Here is a 25,197-nt window from a genome sequence, read left to right as displayed (position 1 = left end):
GGACTGGCAGCCTGTGGGAGCACATAGCTGGCATTTTTTGCTTGAGATTACGAAGCCTTTTGCTTCCTCTGGGTAGAGGCTTGAATTCAATGAACTGTTGTGGTGGGATGTAGTCTTTTTCTTTCGGGAAAATGAAACAGAGATTTGGCTCCAATTATTATGAGGTGGTGGGCAAATGAGCCGACTCTGTGGCGTTCGGTGGAAAGCCAGTGTAAGAGCATGTGGTCACATTTTTGTCCGGCATCATCAAGAGCACGGAGAAGCTGTGATTCCAGCCTCAGAGGAGGGACCTTTTATCTCGATATGATTCTCCAAAGACCATCTTTATGCAAGAAATATCAGAGCCCCATTTCATAGTAAGTTTCTTTGGTGCTTTATTTTGGTTGAAGATAAATTTCATATAATCACTCAAGGACTGACATCATCTTCAGATAGTGGTGTTTGGAGAGCCTTCCCAGGCCTGGGAAGTGCTGAGTGGTGGTGGGATGACCAGGCTGGAAGGCTGATCCCTGTGTTGCATTCTAGGTTTCGTCTGGCTCTCCCTGGGCTGATCATCTTTCGACCCTCTTCCTCATGTTCCGAAGGAAGTTGGGAGAGCATGAGAATGCGGGTTCAAAAGCGAATTTAAGTTACTCTTCCACACAGTGTCACATTTCTGTTTCTCGAGCTCTTTGTTAGCATCAACTTTGGAGTAGGACTTGCCTAGAGTTCTCTTAGGTTTTTCAGCTTGGAGAAGAAATTGGGTAGTGCCCAACTGCAAGTTGATTGAGGAGGCTAGACTGGACTGGATGTGCAGAATGGTTAAGTGAATGTGTGAATGAATATACAATTGGTAGAATGTGATTGAGAACCTCAGATTGACACGAGAAACATGTTATGAGGGATGTTTATTCCAGAAACTAAGTAGATCCTGGCTGTTATGTAGTTAATACCCATAAGCACTGATAGTTTACATATGCAGTCCAAAAACTTCTTCCTAGCCAGCCAAGTCATGAACGCAGGACTTGAAATAAACCACATGCTAGGTGTCATGGGAAGCTTGGGCCAAAGTTAGGAATCAGATCCTTGTAACCTTTGTTGAACATTCTCCAGAATGTGAGTCAGTCTGCAAAGCCAACTTCATGTCAATCAGCCCAGCTGAAAGCACGTGTACTTGTAGTTGTCTCTATCGTGTTTTCTCTTGCTTTAATAAAAGCATTTATAAGTATGGGATCTTCTCTTATATTTCAGATGGTCAATTATTGTGTCTTCACTAAGAACCTTAGATAAACAAGATTATCATCCTTGGGAGGTCATAGGAAAGAAGACTTTTTGCAAGAATCCAGAGAACTAAGGTTGATGAAAGGAAGTCAAAAGGAGGCAGATTTGGGGGCTTCCCTGCTGGTCCAGTGGTTAAGAATCTACCTGCCAATGCAGGGGACATGGGTTTGACCCCTGCTCTAGGAAGTTCCCACATGCCGTGAGGCAGCTAAGCCTGTGCAGTGCAACTTCTGAGCCCAGGCTCTAGAGTTCGAGGGCTGCAACTACCGAAGCTCATGTGTGGCCTGGAGCCCAAGCTCTGCAATAAGAGAAGCCACCACAATGAGAAGCCTGTGCATCACAGTGAAGAGCGGCTTCCACTTGCCACAACTAGAGAAAACCTGCAGACAGCAACAAAGATCCAACACAGCCAAAAATAAAAATAAATCTTTTTTTTTTAAGAAAAAAGAAAAGGAGGCAGATTTCATCCCAGACATGATTAACCATCAATGGAAAAGGCTACTTTAAAGGGTAGGGTATCACCTACCCAGATCTTGTCTTGAATGGGGTTAAGAATAGGATATGATATGCCAAGTTATTTCCAGTTTTCAAAGAATCTGATTTTACCTCCTGGAGTCTCATGTCTGGGGCAACGGATCTCAGACTTGCTAAAATGTTTGTGTTTTATCCCCCATTCTCAACAACATCAAATCACTTGTCCCATTTCTCTCTACAGCTGCAGATCCCTATCAGGCTTACTCGCAGAAGATCATCTGTGAATTCCTCTTCCATAGGGAACACATGAGAAAGTGAGAGAGAACCAGAACCTATCATACTTTTAGTGGGTGAATCCACTCGACTGTCCTCAAAGTTTTCAGTTCAATAGTTCTGCAACAGGGCCTGAGAATGCACATTTTAAACAAGTTCCCAGATAATGCTGCTCCCACTGGTCCAGGGAGAAGAATTTGAGAACCACCTGAGAACCCTAGAGGCCCAAGCCAGTCCACTCTCAGTAAGACCCAAATCTGGAGGGATAGATTAATAATCAGTTTTAGGGCACACCCTCCTCCTTCATCTTTCTCTCCTTTTCTTTCATCAAGACTCACTTCTCCCTGGCTCAGAGGCCTCAGAGAAAACTCTGAGGACTTCCCTTGTGGTCTGGTGGTTAAGACTTCACCCTCCAATGCAGGGGATTCAAGTTCAATACTTGGTCAGAGAGCTAGGATCCCATATGCCAAAAAACAAAAATGTTAAACAGAAGCAATATTGTATCAAATTCAATAAAGAGTTTTAAAATGGTCCACAACAAAAAAATTTTTTTTTTTTTAAAGAAAATTCTGACCCAGACCAATGTGTCTCAGATCCAAGTTTGTAATGTGTGACTTTCAAAAAACTTTCTATTTTTATTTTTGGCCATGCTGCTTGGTTTGTGGGATTTCTCTGACCAGGGACTGAATCCATGCCCCAGCACTGAAAGTGCCAAGTTCTAACCACTGGATTGCCAGAGAATTTCTGACTTCTTTTCTAAGTTGCTTTATTATTTATTCTTTACAATTATACTATTGAAATATTATTGATGTACAATATTGTATGTTACAATGTACAAAATAGCAATGTACAATTTTGAAAGGCTATACTCCATTCAGAGAAAGGCATTTAAAACTTTTTAAAATTTTCTTTTGCTTTTGGCCCCACGGTGTGGCATGCGGGATCTTAGTTCCCCAACCAGGGATTGAACCCTTGCCCTCAGCAGTGAAAGTGCAGAGTTCTAACCACTGGAGCCAGGGAATTCCTTCATGTGATTTCTTAACTAATCTCTCTCTCTCCCAGAGACTCTACGCTCCATGAGGGCAGGATTTAAGCAAGAAAGAGGTGAAGGGACAGTAGTAGGTTACTTCCAGGATTGTGAAAGAAGGTGGAAGAGCAGGGGTTTTTGTCCTGAAAGAAGGGCCTATTGATGGAAGGAGGAAAGGAGGAGGTGACCTGGGACAGTAACTAGGACTTTTGGCTCAAGTCTACCTCAGCTCAGTCTGGCACCAACAGATGAGGTTTGTGTGTGTGCCTGCTAAATCACTTCAGTAGTGTCTGACTCTTTGCAACCTTATGGACATGTAGCCCCCTAGGCTCTTCTGGCTATGGGATTCTCCAGGCAAAAATCCTGGAGCGGGTTGTCATTCCCTTCTCCAGGAAGTCTTCCCAACCCAGAGATCGAACCCGCATCTCCTGTGGCTCTTGCATTGCAGGCAGATTCTTTACCGCTGAGCCACCAGGAAAGCCCGGATGAGGTTTATCTTCTTTATTTTTTCCACCAACCTGAGCATTTCATTTCTTCCCAGATTTAAAAACCTGAGTTGGTTTTACTAATTCTGAACTACTTGCTAACTCTAAGCCTCAGCTGCTGCACCCATAAAATGCAGAAGTCAAGCCCCAGGATGGGAGAGATCTGCGTTCAAAAGCCAGCTCTGCTTTTTCTGCTGTTTCCATGAGCCTCTGACTCAGCTTCTCTAAGCTTCAGCTTCCCTAAGCTTCAGCTTCCCTAGGTATAAGGAAAAGGTTTCTATTTCCTAAGGCTGTTGGGAAGCCTCTGGAGTCCATACACAGGAAATCTTTAGCACAGTACCTGGCACAGTGAGGGCTCAGTGCACATGGGCTTCCACTGCCATTACCGTCTTCACCATCCTCTTCACCACGGTCACCATTCCTGTCCTCCCCACCCAAGGCTTCTGTGAGATCCCAGTGGGACAAAGAACTTTATAACCATAAAGCATAACCATAAAGCACAACCATAACCCTGACCTCTGAATGTCAAGGGCACCAAGGTCCCCAGCCCCTGCCCATAAGGCCATAGTAACATCCCCTTTGTTGAAAACAAGGCCTGTGTCCTTCCATCCTCAGGATGCTGGAGCAGCCTCTACACCTTCCAGTCCTTTGGTGACCCTTGATACAGTGACAAATGCATCTTTTGTCCCTTTCTGTTCTCAGGACTCCAACTAACCAACCGAAGAACTGTTACCCAGTGCATTGTTCCCAAGGAAGAAAAGAGCCAAACACCCGCCCACACTTGCTTTGTGCCAAGAATCTACAGCTGGGTTGCAACGCAGCATATGTTGTCCTTTTGGAAAAATGAAAGTGAGACCAAGTGAAGAGCCAGCAGAGGTGTCTCAAGTCATCCCAAGGCAAGTGAGTAGGCGGCCAAAACCTGGTGGTCTGACTCTACCCGGAGCCACGCCTTCCCTGACCCTTGCATTAGACAGCTTCCTGTCCTGTGTAAAACAGGACGAATAAAGAGATACTATGATCTCAAAGGGTAGATCCTGGAGTTCAAACCCACGTACTTGACTAAGGGCTTCCCTGGTGGCTCAGACAGTGAAGAATTTGCCAGCAATGCAGGAGCCGCAGGTTCAATCCCTGGGTCAGAAAGATCCCCTGGAGAAGAGAACGGCAACCCACTCCAGTATTCTTGCCAGGAGAATTCCATGGACAGAGGAGCCTGGCAGGCTACAATCCATGGGGTTGCAAAGAGTCGGACACGACTGAGAGACTAACACTTACTTACTTGACTAAAGAAGCCCAGAGAGGGACAAATACTTTCCTAAGTTTACCCAGTGATATATTTATTTATTTTTGACGGCACTGACTGGGTCTTGATTGCTTTGCACAGGCTTTTCTCTAGTTGCAGCAAGTAGGGGCTGCTCTTCGTTGCAGTGCATGGGCTTCTCACTGCAGTGGCTTCTCTTGTTGCAGAGCATGGGCTCTAGTGCGTGGGCTTCAGTAGTTGTGCCACAAGGGGCGTACTGTTCCACAGCATGTGGAATCTTGCTGGACCAGGGATCGAACCCATGTCCCCTGCATTGGTAGGCAGATTCTTAATTCCTGAACCACCAGGGAAGCCCTACACAGTGATTTTTCAACTGGACCCAAACTCACTTAAGTCTTTTGGTTTTAAAGAACTGGGCTAACAGTGTGATTTTGTTTTTTTTTTTAAGGTAAAAGCTGTACTGGTATTCATCATAGCTTAATAAACTGTAAAGGGTCTCTCTCCCCTGAGTAACATTTGCCTTCTTATTAATGTCAGTGTTTGAGCTGATGCTCTACTGTTGAGGGAGAGTGTAGTACAGAAGTGAAAAGTGCAGGAGCTGAACCCAATCTGATCTCCAATCTCAGCTCTGCTACTTACTTGCTGTGTGACCTTGGGAAGTTACTTGACCTCTTTGAGCCTCAGTTTCTTCATCTGTAAAATGGGGTAATATTACTTATGATATGTTCTTGTGAATTAGTGTCTTGACTTATTTGTAGCAGTGCCTGAGAAATAATATGCTCTCAATAACTGCTAGTTACAATCACCTCCAAGTGAGTTGTTTTAGGGAAATATTTGAAGTCAATTGATTAGAAGATTCATGCTCTCTCATAAAGTCTCAGATGATACCAAGAAAGCATATCTGGAAACCAACAAGGAATTCAATCACTGATATGTGCAAATGAATTGTGGATTTTTTGTTGGTGTTGTTATTAAATTCAGGTAAATAACTTAAATTGACTTAAATTTAATGACTTAAATTCAGGTAAATGACTCAAGAAATGAAGCATCTGTTTGGAAGTTGTGTTAAGATGTTGGCTGTGCCAGGTTTTTTGGGAAGGGCAACTCTCAATTTACACAGATGCTCTAAATTCTGAGAAGGGAGTTGAAGAGAGACTGTGTGAGTCCCAGAAAGAGGACTCATGGGCTTACAGGGTAATGCCAGCTCCTAGAAGGAAGGAGGATATGTATGCTGATAGAACCACAGTGGGCCAGTGGAAATACCACCAATTTCCACATGAGCTCTGGGCCAAAGCAGTTTCTTAACAAAAAGAAACACTGCTTTGAATGACCTTCACACTGAGTGCCCTGGGCCAGTCCCGAGGGTTTCTTTCTCCCCTCATTCCCATCTCCTGGGTAACAGCAGATAGGAAGCCAGCAAAGAAGAGGATGAGAGCATAATCTTCTCGGCCATGTGACAGACCCGTGGTGTTTTTAAGAAACAAATACCAATGGGAAAGATGGACGTTTATTCTCTGTTAGGTTGCTTTGGTGATCCAGGGTAGTGTTTGAACTAGACTTGGGAAGCTGCCTGGGTATCAGAAAGAGTGCATGTAGAATGTGTTGACGAACTGCTTTGAATGCTAGTGGGCAACTCAGCTCCTGCAGACTCTCCTTGGAGAGGGGCTGGACCTGGGGAGTGTGTGATTCACTCCACTCCAGCCTTCAGGAGGATGAGGCGCGAGGAGGCGTGGATGACATGACAGAGACTCTGGAGGACAGGCAGCTTGTGGAGGGGGACAAGGTCTCGGGAGTCTGTGAGATCGTCCCCTGTGCTTGTTTCCCTGTGTCCTGCTGTGTGACCTTGAACAAGTTACAGCACCTCTCTGAATGTCTGCATCTTCTTACAACTGAGTGTCGGTCGTATTATCTCCCTTGCAAAGGTGTTACCAGGATCAAAGGAAAAAATGTATAAGAACTGCAAATGCAACTCTTTCTTCTTATAGCATTATTAATAATTGGAAGGCAAAGTTTCTTTATGGCCAGCTGCCATTCAGGCCATGCTAATAGCTTCCTTGAGGGATACAAGTAATTGGATGAGATCTTCACAATGACCTACTGAAGTAGACAGGAGAGCAGTTGTGATCAGGCGACACTCTGAGGCTTGGAGGGGTTGAGCGTCTTCCCCGAGACCATTTAGGTAGCAGCTGGTGGAACAAGGCTAGAGGGAGGCAGCTCTCTGACTCCTGGCTCAGCACTCTCCTATTATAGATGCTCCTGGAGGGCTCAGTTATTTATTGCGATGTTAAAAAAAAAAAACACCCCCAGGGACTTCCCTGGAGGTCCTGTGGTTACGACTCCATGCTTCCACTGAAGGGGGCACAGGTTCAATCTCTGGTCCAGGAACTAAGATCCTGCATGTTATGTGGCATGGCCAAGAAATTAAAAAACAAACAAACAAACATACTTTGTGGTTTACAACAATAAGCTTGAGATTCTGTGTTACAGCAATGTAGGCTGGGCTGAACTGAATGGCTGTAAAGGAAGATCCATTTCATTTGTGTATCTTCTACTCACTCCAAACTCTTCTGGTCACCAGGTGGACGGGGTTTCTCTCCCAAACCAAACAATTCCATGACACCAGAATTATAGACCATTCTATAACTTTATTCTGACACCATCTACCAACTCCATGGGTTAAGGGCTGAATCCCACAAGGCCACCTCTTCAATGCCAGTCACAAATCCAGGTTGTCATCTGTGCTCTCCCAAACCAAACAATTCCATGACACCAGAATTATAGACCACTCTATAACTTTATTCTGACACCATCTACCAACTCCATGGGTTGTTAAGGGCTCAATCCCACAAGGCCACTTCAATGCCAGTCACAAATCCAGGTTGTCATCTGTGCTTCCGACCAATTGACTCTGTGGATCAGAATTTCCCACAATCCTCTCTTCAAGTTTAAGTTGCTAGAACAGCTCACAGAACTCAGGGAAACAATTTACTTATTAGATGGCCAGTTTATTATAAAAGGATGTAACTTGGGAATATCCTGGTGGTCCAGCGGTTAGAAATCTGTGCTTTCACTGCTGAGGGTGCACGTTCAATCCCTGGTCAGGAAACTAAGATCCCTCAAGCTGTGTGGCATGGCCAAAAGAAAAAAATTTATAAGAGTATTACTCAGAAACAACAAAATGGAAAAGATCCATAGGGCAGGGTAGGTGGGAAGGGACATCCAGCCTCCATGCCCTCTCAGGGGGCACCTTCCTCACAGAACCTCCATGTGTTCATCAACCTGGAAGCTCTCTGAACCCCATCCTTTTAGGTTTTCAAGGAGTCTGCAATACACAGACAAGACAGATTAAATCACTGATATTAATTCATCTTCTAGCCCCTGTCCCTTCCCCATGGGTGGTGTGGCAGTGGGGTGGGGAGGGGCCTGAAATTCCAACCCTCAAATCACAGGGTTGTTTCCCCCTGGCAACTAGCCCCATCCTCATTAACATAAACTTGAAAGGGGCTTGTGAATAATAAGGCACCCCCCTTGATCACTTGAGTTGTTTCTGGAATTGAAGCTATTTGCGGACAAAAGACCAAATATTGTAACAAAAGAGTCTCCCATTATTTTTATCACTTAGGAAATTACAAGGGTTTTAGGAACTATGTGCCAGGAACAGAGACAAAGACCAAATGTATATTTCTTATTGTAAATCACAGTATCACAGTGCTACTGCAGATCTGAGGCACACGTGGCTGGTCTTGGTCAGACTCACTCCTGCATTTCTGTCAACTCCCTGGTTGGCTGGGGGCTAGCCAGCCACAGATACTCAACTGGGATGGCTATTTCTGCCCCACTGTTGCTCCTTATTAGCCAGTAGGCCAGCAGGGGCTTCTTCCCATGACAGCAGTGGCAGGGCTGCCAAGAGCAGCAAGAGAAAGCCCTTCAAGTCTTTTCCTGTGGCACAGTTGCTATTGGCCAATTGCCCAAGGCAAGTCATTGGTGAAACCTGGGTCTTTGTATACGGGAACTACTCAAGGGCATGGATACAAAGAAACCTATCCACAGTTGCAACAATCTGCCATGTGTACAGTGATGAAAGGGAGAAGATGAGTACCAGGGCTCCAGTTTTTATTCAACCTAGGATTCTGTGTCATGGGCCAGAGGTTGGTGTTCTTACTCTGAGAAGTCTCCTTGGATTCCTAAAATACAGTTCCTTGTTCTTCCCCATCACAGTGCACTACTCTTGGGGGAGTTTGTAATTTCTTCAGTTCTGTCTCGCCCCAGCAAAAATTTAAATCGACAGACAGATCGGTGTTACAGCTCAATTTTACTCGGCATGCAAAGGAAAATACATCCTCAAAGCGTGAGGGTGGGCCGACCCAAAAGACGTGAGGAGAAGAGAAGCCCAATTTTGGCTCCTCTTTTTATGTTTTCTCCTCCTCCCCCTGAGCCTGCCCTATATAAATTGGGCTAGCTAGGAGGACTGTTTGTTTCCCTGAGGTCGGTCCTCCGACCTTACTTTGTTCTATTTTGGGGGGCTTTCCCCTTCTTTGTCTTTTGGCTATCACCATTCTGGACTCCTTTTTCCTATTCTACCTACCTAACACTCCCCCCTCAAGAGATGGGAGGCCCAATTCTTTGGGAATTGAGACATCGAGGTCTCTCTGGCTACTTCCTGCAGAGCTGGGATGGTGAGGGGCAATGGGCCTCCCCCTCTTGCTAGTCTCAAGCCTCAGAGTCTTTATAATGGTGTCCATCTAAGGATGAGTGATATTTTCTGTGGTTGGGTGTAGTTTTCTATATCCTTGTTGAACTGGCACTGCATGTTTTAGCTTGTTGACCTGGGCAGAGACAAATGGGTTAAACAATTGATAATATATGAGGCAATCATAAGCAGCATCAATATGGTGATAATAAGGATTAGTAGGGGCATTCAGTTCAGTTCGGTTCAGTTGCTCAGTCGTGTCTGACTCTTTGCGACCCCATGTTCGCACCATGCCAGGCCTCCCTGTCCATCACCAACTCCTGGAGTTTACCCAAACTCATGTCCATTGAGTCGGTGATGCCATCCAGCCATCTCATCCTCTGTCATCCCCTTCTCCTCCTGCCCCCAATCCCTCCCAGCATCAGGGTCTTTTCCAATGAGTCAACTCTTTGCATGAGGTGGCCAAAGTATTGCAGTTTCAGCTTTAGCATCAGTCCTTCCAATGAACACCCAGGACTGATCTCCTTTGGGATGGACTGGTTGGATCTCCTTGCAGTCCAAGGGACTCTCAAGAGTCTTCTCTAACACCACAGTTCAAAAGCATCAATTCTTCAGCACTCAGCTTTCTTCACAGTCCAACTATCACATCCATACATGACCACTGGAAAAACCATAGCCTTGACTAGACGAACCTTTGTTGGCAAAGTAATGTCTCTGCTTTTGAATATGCTATCTAGGTTGGTCATAGCTTTCCTTCCAAGGAGTAAGTGTCTTTTACTTTCATGGCTGCAATCACCATTTGCAGTGATTTTGGAGCCCAAAAAAATAAAGTCTAACACTGTTTCCCCATCTATTTGCCATGAAGTGGCAGAATAGTCCCACTGATGGGACCAGATGCCATGATCTTCGTTTTCTGAATGTTGAGCTTCAAGCCAACTTTTTCACTCTCCTCTTTCACTTTCATCAAGAGGATCTTTAGTTCCTCTTCACTTTCTGCCATAAGGGTGGTGTCATCTGCATATCTGAGGTTATTGATATTTCTCCTGGCAATCTTGATTCTAGCTTGTGCTTCTTCCAACCCAGCATTTCTCATGATGTACTCTGCAAATAAGTTAAATAAGCAGGGTGACAATATACAGCCTTGACGTACTCCTTTTCCTATTTGGAACCAGTTTGTTGTTCCATGTCCAGTTCTAACTGTTGCTTCCTGACCTGCATACAAACTTCTCAAGAGGCAGGTCAGGTGGTCTGGTATTCCCATCTCTTTCAGAATTTCCCAGTTTATTGTGATCCACACAGTCAAAGGCTTTGGCATAGTCAATAAAGCAGAAATAGATGTTTTTCTGAACTCGCATTAGCCAACTCCAAATTCCCCCTCGCCATGAGAAAGATCTCCCAAAGAGAGATTGTAGTCACCCCAAGAATTCTCCAACTCGTTCTTTGAGATCCTGTAGGATCTAAAGGTTTTTCTTGAGGACTGTGAGGCTTTCTTTAACTTAGTTGGAGGTATTTACCCAGAAACAACATGTCTCATTCAAGATGTCTCAAGTCCCTCCTTGTTCAGGGAGCAAGAGATCTCAGTTCAGTCGCTCAGTCATGTCAAACTCTTTGTGACACTATGGACTGCAGCACGCCATGCTTCCCTGTCCATCACCAAGTCCCAGAGCCTACTCAAACTCATGTCCATCGCGTTGGTGATGCATCTCCTGTCTATTTTGGAGTACAACCCCTGCCAAGCTGTGTTGGCTCTTTAGAGCTGCCCTGAGAAATCTTATCCCTAGAAGCTTAATTTTGGGGTTGTTCATTAGAATGGCACTCATTTGTAGTCCTGAATAGGTATCTGAGAGCTCCCAGGAGTTCACAGGTATATTGAGTGACCTCTTCTGTTTTCTTCCATGGTTTGACTCATGAGTAGTGAATCCAGGAGTTGTGTCCTGGTATCTTAACTGCTGTGGGGTAGAAAGTATTACAGGGTAGGGGCCCTTCCATGTGAGCTGGAGTTTGAGCCTTTGGGGACCCATCTTTCCAGACTTTAATTAGGATTTTAATTAGTGGTGACTCTTTAGAATTTTTTGGGTCCTGGTTGACATCCCACAAGTGTATATCTTGTTGGAATTGCCCAGTAGCCATGGTAAAGACCAGAGGGCTTGAGCCTCTGCATCTAGGAAGAGGTCATTGACATAAACAAAAGGTCTCCCATATAGCATCTCATAAAGACTAAGACCAATCTGTTCCTTTGGGTCAATATGGGTGTGGAGGAGAGCAATTGGTAAGCCTCCTTCCATCCCAAGGAGGTCTCCTGGGTTTTCTTTTTTATTGCTGATTTTAAGAATTTGTTGACTCTCTCTACTTTTCCTGAAGACTGAGGCCTCCAGGCACAATTGAGATAATAAGTAATGCCCAATGCTTTAGAGACCCCTTGGGTGACCTTAGAAGTAAATGATGTCCCATTGTCACTTTGTAATGACCTGGGCAGACCAAATCTTGGAATGATTTCATGGAGCAGGTTTTTTGCCCCTCCTCAGCCTTCTCAGTCCAGGTGGGAAAGCCGTATCTATCTTGTGAATGTATCTATCATGACTAGTAGGGGTTTATAACCTTGAAAAACTGGCATCTGTGTGAAGTCCATCTGCCAGTCCTCTCCTGGGTAGGTCCCATGTCATTGGACAGACTGGGCCAGCTGGGGTCTTCGAGCTCCTTGGGGTTGTTTAATTGGCAAGTGGGACAAGAGGAGACAACCTGCTTTATAGTTGTTTGGAGACCTGTTCCTCTGAAGGACCTTTCTAGTAGTCTTTGGAGGACCTTTTCCCCTAAATCAGTGGTGGCATGTAAGGAGTTAACCAACCTCCATTGGAGGTACCCAGGCAGAAAAAGAAGTCCCTCCTTTTGGAACCACCCCATATGATCTTCTTGAAAGCCCTCACTCTTAGCTTTAAGAGTCTCACGTTCAGTCTATGAAGGAGTTTCTGGCAAATTTAGTCTGTGGAACTGAGGTGACAACCCCTATTAGGTCCTTGTTCTATAATGCTGCTCTCTTAGCTGCCTGATCAGCTGTTTGGTTCCCTTGTGCCACTTCCATGCTCCCTTTTTTGTGTCCTTTACAATGGAAGACTGGAACTTCAGTGGGCAGATGAACTGCCTCCAAGAGCCTAAGGATTTGATCACCATATTTTATTGGGGACCCTCAGGTGGTCAAGTGGCCTCTTTCTTTCAAAATAGCAGCATTTGTATGTAGCACCGGTAAGGCACATTTGAAGTCAGTGTAAATGGCTACTCTTTTTCCTTTTCCCAGATCTAAAGCTCAAGTCAGGGCTAATTGGGCTGAAGTACCTGGTGGCAAAGTTTTAGCCTCTATGGTCTCAAAATTGGAGACTACTGCATATCTGGTCTTCTTTTTCCATCCAAGACAAAGCTGTTTCCATCAGTGTACCCGATTTCCTCAGGATCAAAGGATCTTCTGACAATTCCTCTCGGGGTTTTGTCCAGTGGTCCAAGGTTTCTAGGCAAGAGTGAAAGGGGAGAGAGCCCTCAGGGATAGGCAAGAGGGTAGCTGGGTTAAGAACCTTACAAAGGGATATTGTCAGGCCTGGACTTTCCATCAGAACTACTTGATATCTGAGGATTCTTTGATCAGACATCCATAAATGGCCTCTCCCATTCAGGAGTTATTTCACTTGGTGGCTGATAAAAATAGTTTGCCTGCAAGAGAGAGTTTTAAAGCATCTTCTATCAGGACTGCAATAGCTGCAAGATTTTGAAGCAGAGAAAGATCTTTTCCCAATAAGGGAATAGGACACTCAGGGACCACCAGAAACTGGTGGGAAAATATTTGTCCATCCCAGCAATGAAGAAGTGCTTCGGTGAATTTTTTTGTAACTGTTTTTCCTGTAGCACCCAAAATGGTAGAGCTTTGGGAGGAGAAGTCTCCAGAGTAGGAGGTCAGGACAGAGTAGGTAGACCCTGTGTCAATTAAGAAATTCTTGGACCTACCTGCCACATCCAGTTGCACCCTTGGCTCCAGCCCCGTGATGCAGGCTGGCTGGAGCAGGTCACTTCAGCCCTGTTGAACCATCATGAGGGAAGGCTTGGCACTTGACCTTGAGGCTCTTGGGTCCTGAGGGTAGAGTGCCACCCAATGTCCCAACTGATGGCATTTGTAGCACATTTTAGGAGACTAGTTACAGTTTGGATACTCTTAGGCCCAATGTCCTGCCTGTGTACAGATTAGGCATTTGCCTTGTGCTTTGTCCTTTAAGGACTCAGGGTTTACCATAAGGCTTCCCTGGAGGGTGTCCAGCATGCTTGTCTCTTTCCTTTTCTCCCTTTCCTGGGCCTTGACCTCCCTCTCCTGTTCTCTGTTATAAAAGGTATCGGTGGCTGTCTGGATGATCTCATCTAAAGAGGTAGCACAGTCCTGCTACTGTAGCTGTTGTAACTTTATCCTGATGTCTGACGAACACTGGGACAGGAATTTGTCCTTTAAAATCACCTGTCTTCGTAAGAGTCTAAGTCCAGATTGATAAACTTCTGGAGGGTCTCTTTTAGCCATTCCAGAAAGGCAATGGGGTTCTCATTGGGCTCCTGAGTTATTGCTGAGCCCCAGGCATAGCTGATTACTTTGTGCTGGGCTGCTTTTAGTCCTGCCTTTACACAGATTAGAGAATGATCCCTTTCCCAGATGTGTTCAGGGTCATTATAATTCCAATTAGGATCTGAGAAGGGTGCTGCAGTTCCCCCCACTGGGTATTTATCTCTTGACATGTGAAGCCCCATATCATACCTTTGGGCTTCCTTTAAGACCCTAGCATGCTCAGTTCAGTTCAGTCGCTCAGTCGTGTCCGACTCTTTGCGACCCCATGAATAGCAGCAGGGTAGACCTCTCTGTCCATCACCAACTCCCGGAGTTCACCCAGACTCACGCCCATCGAGTCAGTGATGCCATCCAGCCATCTCATCCTCTGACGTACCCTTCTCCTCTTGCCCCCAATCCCTCCCAGCATCAGAGTCTTTTCCAATGAGTCAACTCTTCGCATGAAGTGGCCAAAGTACTGGAGTTTCAGCTTCAGTATCATTCCTTCCAAAGAAATCCCAGGGCTGATCTCCTTCAGAATGGACTGGTTGGATCTCCTTGCAGTCCAAGGGACTCTCAAGAGTCTTCTCCAACACCACAATTCAAAAGCATCAATTCTTCGGTGCTCAGCCTTCTTCACAGTCCAACTCTCACTTCCATACATGACCACAGGAAAAACCATAGCCTTGACTAGACGAACCTTTGTTGGCAAAGTAATGTCTCTGCTTTTGAATATGCTATCTAGGTTGGTCATAACTGTCCTTCCAAGGAGTAAACGTCTTTAAATTTCATGGCTGCAGTCACCATCTGCAGTGATTTTGGAGCCCCAAAAAAAGTCTGACACTGTTTCCACTGTTTCCCCATCTATTTCCCATGAAGTGATGGGACCAGATGCCATGATCTTCATTTTCTGAATGTTGAGCTTCAAGCCAACTTTTTCACTCTCCACTTTCACCTTCATCAAGAGGCTTTTGAGTTCCTCTTCACTTTCTGCCATAAGGGTGGTGTCATCTGCATATCTGAGGTTATTGATATTTCTCCCAGCAATCTTGATTCCAGCTTGTGTTTCCTCCAGCCCAGCGTTTCTCATGATGTACTCTGCAAATAAGTTAAATAAGCAGGGTGACAATATACAGCCTTGACGTACTCCTTTTCCTATTTGGAACCAGTCTGTTGTTCCATGTCCAGTTCTAACTGTTGCTTCCTGACCTGCATACAAATTTCTCAAGAGGCAGATCAGGTGGTCTGGTATTCCCATCTCTTTCAGAATTTTCCACAGTTTATTGTGATCCACACAGTCAAAGGTTTTGGCATAGTCAATAAAGCAGAAATAGATGTTTTTCTGGAACTCTCTTGCTTTTTCCATGACCCAGTGGATGTTGGCAATTTGATCTCTGGTTCCTCTGCCTTTTCTAAAACCAGCTTGAACATCTGGAAGTTCACAGTTCATATATTGCTGAAGCCTGGCTTGGAGAATTTTGAGCATTACTTTACTACCGTGTGAGATGAGTGCAATTGTGCAGTAGTTTGAGCATTCTTTGGCATTGCCTTTCTTTAGGATTGGAATGAAAACTGACCTTTTCCAGTCCTGTGGCCACTGCTGAGTTTTCCAACTTTGCTGGCTTATTGAGTGCAGCACTTCCACAGCATCATCTTTCAGGATTTGAAATAGCTCAACTGGAATTCCATCACCTCCACTAGCTTTGTTCGTAGTGATGCTTTCTAAGGCCCACTTGACTTCACATGCCAGGATGTCTGGCTCTAGGTCAGTGATCACACCATCGTAATTATCTGGGTCGTGAAGATCTTTTTTGTACAGTTCTTCTGTGTATTCTTGCCACCTCTTCTTAATATCTTCTGCTTCTGTTAGGTCCATATCATTTCTGTCCTTTATCGAGCCCATCTTTGCATGAAATGTTCCCTTGGTATCTCTGATTTTCTTGAAGAGATCTCTAGTCTTTCCCATTCTGGTGTTTTCCTCTATTTCTTTGCATTGATCGCTGCTTTCTTATCTCTTCTTGCTATTCTTTGGGACTCTGCATTCAAATGGGAATATCTTTCCTTTTCTCCTTTGCTTTTCGCTTCTCTTCTTTTCACAGCTATTTGTAAGGCCTCCCCAGACAGCCATTTTGCTTTTTTTGCATTTCTTTTCCATGGGGATGGTTTTAATCCCTGTCTTCTGTACAATGTCACAAACCTCTGTCCATAGTTCATCAGGCACTCTATCTATCAGATCTAGGCCCTTAAAAATATTTCTCACTTCCACTGTATAATCATAAGGGATTTGATTTAGGTCATACCTGAATGGTCTAGTGGTTTTCCCTACTTTCTTCAATTTAAGTCTGAATTTAGTAATAAGGAGTTCATGATCTGAGCTACAGTCAGCTCCTGGTCTTGTTTTTGCTGACTGTATAGAGCTTCTCCATCTTTGGCTGCAAAGAATATAATCAATCTGATTTCGGTGTTGACCATCTGGTGATGTCCATGTATAGAGTCTTCTCTTGTGTTGTTGGAAGAGGGTGTTTGTTATAACCAGTGCATTTTCTTGGCAAAACTCTAATAGTCTTTGCCCTGCTTCATTCCGTATTCCAAGGCCAAATTTGGCTGTTACTCCAGGTGTTTCTTGACTTCCTACTTTTGCATTTCAGTCCCCTATAATGAAAAGGACATCTTTCCTGGGTGTTAGTTCTAAAAGGTCTTGTAGGTCTTCATAGAACCGTTCAGCTTCAGCTTCTTCAGCATTACTGGTTGGGGCATAGACTTGGATTACTGAGATATTGAATGGTTTGCCTTGGAAATGAACAGAGATCATTCTGTCGTTTTTGAGATTGCATCCAAGTACTGCATTTTGGACTCTTCTGTTGACCATGATGGCTACTCCATTTCTTCTGAGGGATTCCTGCCCGCAGTAGTAGATATAATGGTCATCTGAGTTAAATTCACCCATTCCAGTCCATTTCAGTTTGCTGATTCCTAGAATGTCGACATTCACTCTTGCCATCTCTTGTTTGACCACTTCCAATTTGCCTTGATTCATGGACCTGGCATTCCAGGTTCCTATGCAATATTGCTGTTTACAGCATCGGACCTTGCTTCTATCACCAGTCACATCCACGGCTGGGTATTCTTTTTGCTTTGGCTCCATCCCTTCATTCTTTCTGGAGTTATTTCTCCACTGATCTCCAGTAGGGTATTGGGCACCTACTGACTTGGGGAGTTCCTCTTTCAGTATCCTACCATTTTGCCTTTTCATACTGTTCATGGGGTTCTCAAGGCAAGAATACTGAAGTGGTTTGCCATTCCCTTCTCCAGTGGACCACATTCTGTCAGACCTCTCCACCGTGACCCGCCCATCTTGGGTTGCCCCACAGCCATGGCTTAGTTTCATTGAGTTAGACAAGGCTGTGGTCCTAGTGTGATTAGATTGACTAGTTTCCTGTGAGTATGGTTTCAATGTGTCTGCCCTCTGATGCCCTCTTGCAACACCTACCGTCTTACTTGGGTTTCTCTTACCTTGGGCAGGCGGCTGCCACCGGCGCGCTAAGCGCAGGCAGGCGGCTGCCACCGGCGCGCTAAGCGCAGGCAGGCGGCTGCCACCGGCGCGCTAAGCGCAGGCAGGCGGCTGCCACCGGCGCACTAAGCGCGGCCGTGAGGAGCTACCCCATGTCCGAGGTCAGGGGCGGAAGCCGGGAGGACCCTGTGCCCGAAGGGTGGCGGCCAAGAGGAGTTACCCCACGTCCGAGGTCAGGGGCAGTGGCCGAGAGTGCCAGGCTGCGATGGCGCAGGAACGGCCGAGAGGAGGTACCCCATGTCCGAGGTCAAGGGCGGCGACGAGAGGAGTTACCCTGCGTCCAAGGTCAGGGGCGGCGGCCGGGAGGAGCTACTCCACACTCCCACGCCCGAGGCCAGGGGCGGCGGCCGGGAGGAGCAACCCCACGCCCGAGGCCAGGGGTGGCGGCCGGGAGGACCAACCCTACCTCCAAGAAGCCCTGACTGTGCGGGCGCAGGAGGGCCTAGAGGAGCTATCCCATGTTGAAGGTCAGGAAGGGCGGCAGTGAGGAGATAACCCTCGTCCAAGGTAAGGAGCAGCAGTGAAGAGATACCCACGCCCAAGGTAAGAGAAACCCAAGTAAGACGGTAGGTGTTGCAAGAGGGCATCAGAGGGCAGACACACTGAAACCATACTTAGAGAAAACTAGCATGCTCAGGGTCAGATAAAGTTTTACTAAATATGACCATGATACCCTTCCATGTCAAGTCAAAGGCTAAGGTAATGTGTTGGAATGTATCTATATATTTGCCTGGGTCATCTGTATAGCTTTCCAGGTCTTGTTTGATCTGTCTTAGTTCTAAGAGGGAGAAGGGCTTGTGACCCTGGTTGGTCTGAATTCTCCTCCAGTTTCAACTAAGGGACACACTCGAGTTGGTTTTCATGGAGGGGGTGCTCCTGGATATGGGGGCACATTTGGATACAAGGAAGGAGTGCTAGGCAACTCAGGAGCCATGGGAGATGAGCCTTCACGAGGAGCTTCCTTCTCTTGATTGTTCCTCACACCATTTGCCTAGTAGGCTCATTTTTAGGGCATACAACAACCCCATACTTAAGACAGAGTTCCTTTGTATCTCTTAGTTGGAAAAAAATTTGCACATAGGGGATCTCTGTCCATTTCCTTTGTCTTTTGCAGAATAAGTCTAGCTGCAGGATGGTATTGTAATTTAAGCTCTCATCCTCAGGCCAGTGTTCCTTGTCCCCCAGAGGATACTGTGGCCATGCAGTAGCACAAAAGAATTTTAAGAGACTTCTCCTTGGGGTTAGAGGATCGAACAGCTTCCACTTATCAAGGCTGCATCTCAAGGGTGTCTGTTGGGAAGTGGATTGGTTATTTCCCATCAGAAAGATAGTCATGACAGGCAGGGGAAAAAAAAAAAAAAACTAATAGGCCTCTTTCTATTTTTATGGGTGAACTTCATTAGGGGTGAGTCTTTCTAAAGCTTATCCTACCCAGTACTGTTGCAACCTGAGAGCCAGGCATCCCTGGGTCAGGGTGCAGATCCCCAGGTAGGCTTAGGCCTGACAGCCTCCTGGAGATTGAATCCCCGAGCAGGTTGAGGCAGGTCGGCCTTCCGAGAATTGGGTCTCTGGGCAGTCGAGGCATGTCGACCTCCTGGGATCCCTGGACAGGCGGATCCCCGGACAGGCGGATCCCCAAGCAGGTTGAGGCATGACAACCTTCCGAGGACCAGATCCCTAGGCAGGTCGAGGCAGGTCGACTTCCTGGGGACCTCAGACTGGAGTTGGGCATCCCCAAGGTCTCCAGTGTGACCAGTGCTGGGTAGAATTAAGGGGACACGATTGAGCAACTGAACTGAACTGAACTGAATCTTAACTCATTGCTGGTTTGTCTACTGTGGATGGGAATAGATACCATGATGTAAAGCAATCCAAGTCTGTGCCCTGAGACTGAGAACCTGGTGAAACAACCATAAGCCTTATCCTTTTATTGCTCTGTGAAAGTGAAGTCGCTCAGTCGTGTCTGACTCTTTGCGACCTCATGGACTGTAGCCTACCAGGCTCCTCCATCCATGCGATTTTCTTATTGCTCTAAGGGAATGTAAATCACTGATTTCCTCTCCTAGTCTTCCATAAGAGCAGTTTAGGGTGTTTTCAGTGGTAAACATTTCATTGTCATAGACCCACTCTAGGTAATAACAGAAGTAGTGACAAAGGAGTGGGTTATCTGGTCCTGTTAGAGGCATTAAGAGTATTTTAATTCTAAGCAGGATGGAGCAATATTACCTACAAGGGGGGAGGGTCCTGGTTGTAGGAGTTAGTAAGTGGCTTAAAAACAAATTGACAAGGGGCAACAAACCAGATGTTCCATAAAAATGGAGTGGAGATTTGATCTGGGGGTATGTTTGTAACTTTAGAAGAAGGATGATAAGGGTCTGGGTCCAAACAGCCTGCAGGGCTAACTCCCAAAGTGGCAAACATTATCCCTTGAAGCCCAATTGCCCTTGGAGGGATGCCACCAACAGATGGACTTCTAACAGGCATTGTGTGCCTGTCACCCACCCTAGCGGGTTCACTGAGAGATGCTGTTGTTGCACATGTTATAGGAAACATGGAAGATGAAGGCCTGAATATCTAGAAAGATTGGATATTACACAGTATTTCTCTTGCAAGGGCTAGCTATCTTCTGTTTGTCCATCCAGAAGATTGTAGCAGCAACATTGTGAGCCTAGACAACATTGTGGGCTCAGGAAAAGAGCATGTAACAGGAGGGAAGGGGGCAGGGCACAACTTTTGAAAGAACGACATGGCCCAAGGACATAACATAAACTGACTAAAATCAAATGGGTTCAAGATGACAAGTCAAATTCAACTAAACCTTGGTCCTCAATCTGCAAGCTAATTGACACACCCAGAGGTGCCAAGACAGTTCCAGGGCACTGTCTAAAGACCAAGGAGTTGGTGGTTCCCCAATTGTTGGGATGGTCCTCCCACTCATTAGCATACGAAATCACCCAGCTTGGAAAAACTAACCATACCACATTCCATGGCCACCACATTCACCCTCTTTGATAGCCCACACCCTGTGGACTGTACTTCTCTATAAATCCAAACAAACCCACCTCTTACCTATTGCTGTGTCTCTCACTGAATTTTTTTGCAATGAGACATCAAGACCCTGAGCTTCATTAGGTCTTAAAACCAGGCACCATGGGTTTTGGCCAGGCTCAAGTCTCAGGAGAGAGGACCTGAAGGATGGGAGGAAAAAGCAGTGGGAAAAACGTGCCAAGGAATCCCCTTCATAACCTGCTGGAAAATCTACTAAATACCTGACCTGTGCTCACAGTTTTCATTGGCCTGATCCTTGGCACAAAGAAGATTAAGGACAGAAGAACCCCCACCTGCTTGGGCAACAGCTACAAGGGCACAGAGGACAGTGGAGCCTTTGTAACACACTGGGGAGTAGCCTCTCCAGAGTCCCTCAATTGCACCTACTTCCACTCGCCTGTTTGCAGGGTGTTCAAGGAGACAAGCAACAGGAGATTGTAAAGGAATTAAGATTTTGTTAGCCATATGTCCTTCAAGCCATATGGGCGAGGACTTCCTACCCCAACCAGAGGTCTTCTAGAATCTGGGACTGAGCTGCATGAGCTTCCTGCTGAGTTTGTTTTTGTTGTTGCAGTTTCCAGCATGCTGGGCTTCTTGTCACTTCCACTGCACTGAGGTTTCTTTGCATTCAGCTTCCACCGCAGGAGCTTTTGCTGATTTGGGCTTCTGCTGTGTTTGACCTCTGCCTTTCAGGGACCAAGCTGAGCTTGTTTCAGCCAGGTTAAATCCGAGAAACGGCACCATAGATGTCCGAGGAGTTTGTAATTTCCTCGGTTCTGTTTCACCACAGCAAAAATTTGAAGTGACGGACGGATCAGTGTTACAGCTCAGTTTTATTTGGCAAGCAAAGGAAAATACAACCTCAAGGCATGAGGGTGGGCCGACCCAAACGATGTGAAGAGAAGAGAAGCCCAATTTTGGCTCTTGTTTTTATGTTTGCTCTCCTTCCCCTGAGCCTGCCCTATGCAAATTGGGCTAGCCAGGAGGGCTGTTTGTTTTACCTGAGGTCTTCAATCCGGTCCTCAGACCTTCTTTTGTTCTATTTTCACCGACTTTTCCCTTCTTTGTCTTTTAGCCATTGCCATTCTGGACTCCTTTTTCCTATTCTAACTACCTAACACTATCATTGCTCTTTAATTGCTATAAACTCTGCAAGGGCAGGGAATGTGTCAATCTTTTTCACTACAGTGCTCCTAACATCTAGTATAAATAAATACTCGGTGAATGGACATCTTTATAATTTCACCTTTGAGAATTACAGAGAGGTATTTTCTCATGCTTCATAATGAGGCTATATCTGGCAGCTTGATACCCACACCTGGGCTTCTCTGAGTTAGAATAATCTGTTGCCCGCTCTGAGTTGGTAAGTGTAGATATAACATTAATAATAATAATGGCCATATTTATTTAGTACTAATAGTTGTCACTTATTAAGTACTTATGTATGCCAGGCTTTCCACATTACTTAATCTGCAATGCACATCAGGAGAGTTCCTAGACTCTACTAAACCTCCAGAATCAAAAATTGCCACAGTCCACACTTGGCCCCATTCTGCATGCAAGACTATAAGACAGGAACCACAGCTTGCCTGCAGGACAAGTCCAAGTGCTTCTTTTCTGAAGGAGTCTGTGTAGCAGTTCACAGATAGGAGGAGACAAAATCTCATCAGGCAGGTGCAGAATTCCTTTTAGCTTAAAATCTCCCTTCCCCACAGGAGACAAATTTTCTTGTAACAATTCCATGGGGACATCTTCCAGGGTCCCTGTGGGGACAGGACAAGAATCACCACTCTGAGGAAAACCCAAAACTATGGTATTCTATCTAGTGTTTATAGTTAGTCCAACCAAGAGCAATCTACCAATCAGGGATGATCTTTATCCTAGGAGATGTTGCTTAGAAATAAATTTGACATACTACCCTTACCAGGTAAGTAGGGGAACAGAGCTGGAGCACTAACTAAGGCCATGTTCTAGTGCAAATAGGGGTGTACCCTGGTGGTTTAGTGGTTGGGATTTCAGGCATTCACTGCCATGTCCTGAATTCAATCCCTGGTGAGAGAGCTCAGGGTCTTCCCAGGTAAATAATCCATCTGCCAATGCAGGAGACACAGGAAACTTGGGTTTGATTCCTGGGTTGGGAATATCCCCTGGAGGAGGAAATGGCAGCCCACTACAGTATTCTTGTCTGGACAATTCCATGGACAGAGGAACCTGGCAAGCTACAGTTCATGCGGCTGCAGAGTCAGACACAACTGAGCATGCACACACGCAAGCATGAGAGAACTGAGATTCTGCAAGCCGTGTGGTGCAGCCAAAAAAGAAAGTAGAGAAGGGTCATTCGTTGTCACCTATTATGACCTCCACTTTAGATACAAGGAAACATAGAGAAGTTCAGTAAGTAGCAGAGCAAGGATTGAGCCCAGGTCCTAGGCTGCATTGCTATTTTGTTATTCTATCTAACATTCTTTTTATAAAAATTGAATTAAATCATAAATTGCAAAGCAAAATGTTTGTTGCCCATAGGTCATACTTTTCTTTGGACTGTGCCAATGACTGGAATTTCATTAGCACTAGATTGATAGAGCTTATTACCTTTTGTTAGTGCCTGTGGAGCAAACTAAGAGGAACCAGGGATAAAAGTAAGCTGGCTTTACACTCCCAGCCGGATGTCTCCAAACTTTTTTGGTCATGCACTCTATTGGTAAGATACTTTTGCAGGCACATTCCCAAATGCATGTATTTTAATTATTTTGAGATTTTATACACATATGATTCCACATATGTGGAATGTTCAAAATAGGCAAATCCACAGAGAAAAAAGTAGCTTAGTGGTTGCCAGGGACTAGGGTGGGGAGAGTAAGTGGGGAGTATCTGCTGATGGGTACAAGGTTTCTTTCTTTCTTTCTTTCTTTCTTTTTGGCCATGCCACTCTTCTCTTGGGATCTTAGTTCCCTGACCAGACATGGAACCTGTGCCGTCAGCAGTGAAATCATGGAGTCCTAACTACTGGACAGCCAGGGAATTTCCTACAGGGTTTCTTTGAGGGTGATGAAAATATCCTGGAATTAGATAGTGGTGATGTTTGCACAACCTTCTGCATACACTAAAACCACCAAAGTATACACGTACTTTGAAATGTGAATCTTTTGGTATGTGAATTATATCTCAATTTTTAAAAAATTATATACATTTAGTAAGGTACTAAAATAATGTACGCATTATAAAGACTAGCCTAAAAAAGTTACAGGTTTCGATTTTAAAAAGTTGTAAATAAAAGTCCTGATCGCATCTTCAGTCACCCCAACAGACTGTCTTGTGTTCCCTGTGGACTCACTTTTTTAAACCATCTCTGAACAGGCTGTGCCCCCTAATTATTAGCCTTTTCTGGCTCTCAGTAAATGCGCTTTCTTCTTTCACAGCTGTTTTGGATTTCAGTAAATTTGCTTATCAATCAACAGGAATGATGGTTGATGAACATATCCTGAATACGCACTAGATGCCAAGCTTCTAAGTGTATGTACCTCATTCCTGTGTGGCTCTATTATTATTCTCCCCATTTTACAGTTGAGGAAACTGAGACTCAGATAGGCCAAGTAACTTTTCCAGAGTCAGGGCTATTATGTGGCTGAATAGGGCTCCAAACCAAGTAGCCCAACCTGTAGACTATGTTCGACACCTACCATGTGCCTAGAACCAGGGAATGCGCCAAGTCCCCATATCTTGGGAGCTTATCCTCTGATGGAAGAGTTGGGGGGCAGTTAACAAGTAAATGTCAAAGCACTGATATTTCTAAATTCTCTGAAGAATATTTGATAGCCAAGTTTGTGTCTTTTCTCTTCCAGAAATTCTCGGGATAAAGGAATTAAGTGTGAACTTTAAATGAAATTTTGTCTAGGTAAACAAATAACAAAGAAACCCCACAAGTTTTGTTTATGCCTCTGAGCTGGGCCAGGGAGGCTTTGGGGTATCAGGGGTGCTCCAGATATCCTGCCAAGACCAATTCTGGCAGAATTCACACACCCTGAACTGTTGGGATTCAGTGGCTACATGCCCAGCTTACGCCAGTGTTTAGAAGCTTGGACTCTTGGCTTACCCTCTGAGAACTGAAAAGGCCCCAAATTGTAGGGAGGCTTTGGATTTGCTGCAGCACCCTAATTGTTAGGCAAATCACATTATGTTTGTAAGCTGTTCATGATATGTAGAGACAATAATATTGCTATGAATTTTGACTTTAGGCTATTGAATAAGGATTCTTGAATTAGCCTTTCTGTATACAAATTCTAAATCTCTACTCAGTGTAACCAACAAAAAACGATGAGATCTTGATTATTGTTGTTGTTGTTTAGTCGCTCAATCATGTCCTGCTCTTTTGCAACCCCAAGGACTGTAGTCCAGCAAGCTCCTCTGTCTATGGAATTTCCCAGGCAAGAATATTGGAGTGTGTTGCCATTTCCTTCTCCAGGGGAATCTTCCTGACCCAGGAATCCAACCCACATCTCCTGCACTGGCAGACAGATTCTTTACCACTGAGTCACCAGAGA

General features: G+C 45.2%; 1 protein-coding gene across 1 annotated transcript in view; it reads left to right on the top strand.

Moving 5' to 3' along the window:
• The first annotated feature begins 4,219 nt into the window (after positions 1-4,219).
• HK1 (hexokinase 1) overlaps positions 4,220-25,197 on the top strand; it is a 112,761-nt gene continuing 91,783 nt past the window's right edge. The window contains exon 1 of the mRNA XM_086382618.1: positions 4,220-4,419. The gene's annotated coding sequence lies outside the window, so the exon portion shown is untranslated. The remainder of the gene's footprint in view (positions 4,420-25,197) is intronic.

Source organism: Bos grunniens, chromosome 28, assembly GCF_055505025.1.
Source record: "Bos grunniens cultivar Pamir isolate PY7600 chromosome 28, Bosgru_T2T1.0, whole genome shotgun sequence".
Taxonomy (NCBI): Eukaryota; Metazoa; Chordata; class Mammalia; order Artiodactyla; family Bovidae; genus Bos; species Bos grunniens.
Note: the sequence above shows the minus strand (reverse complement) of the source record. Positions and strands in the feature narration are given on the sequence as shown.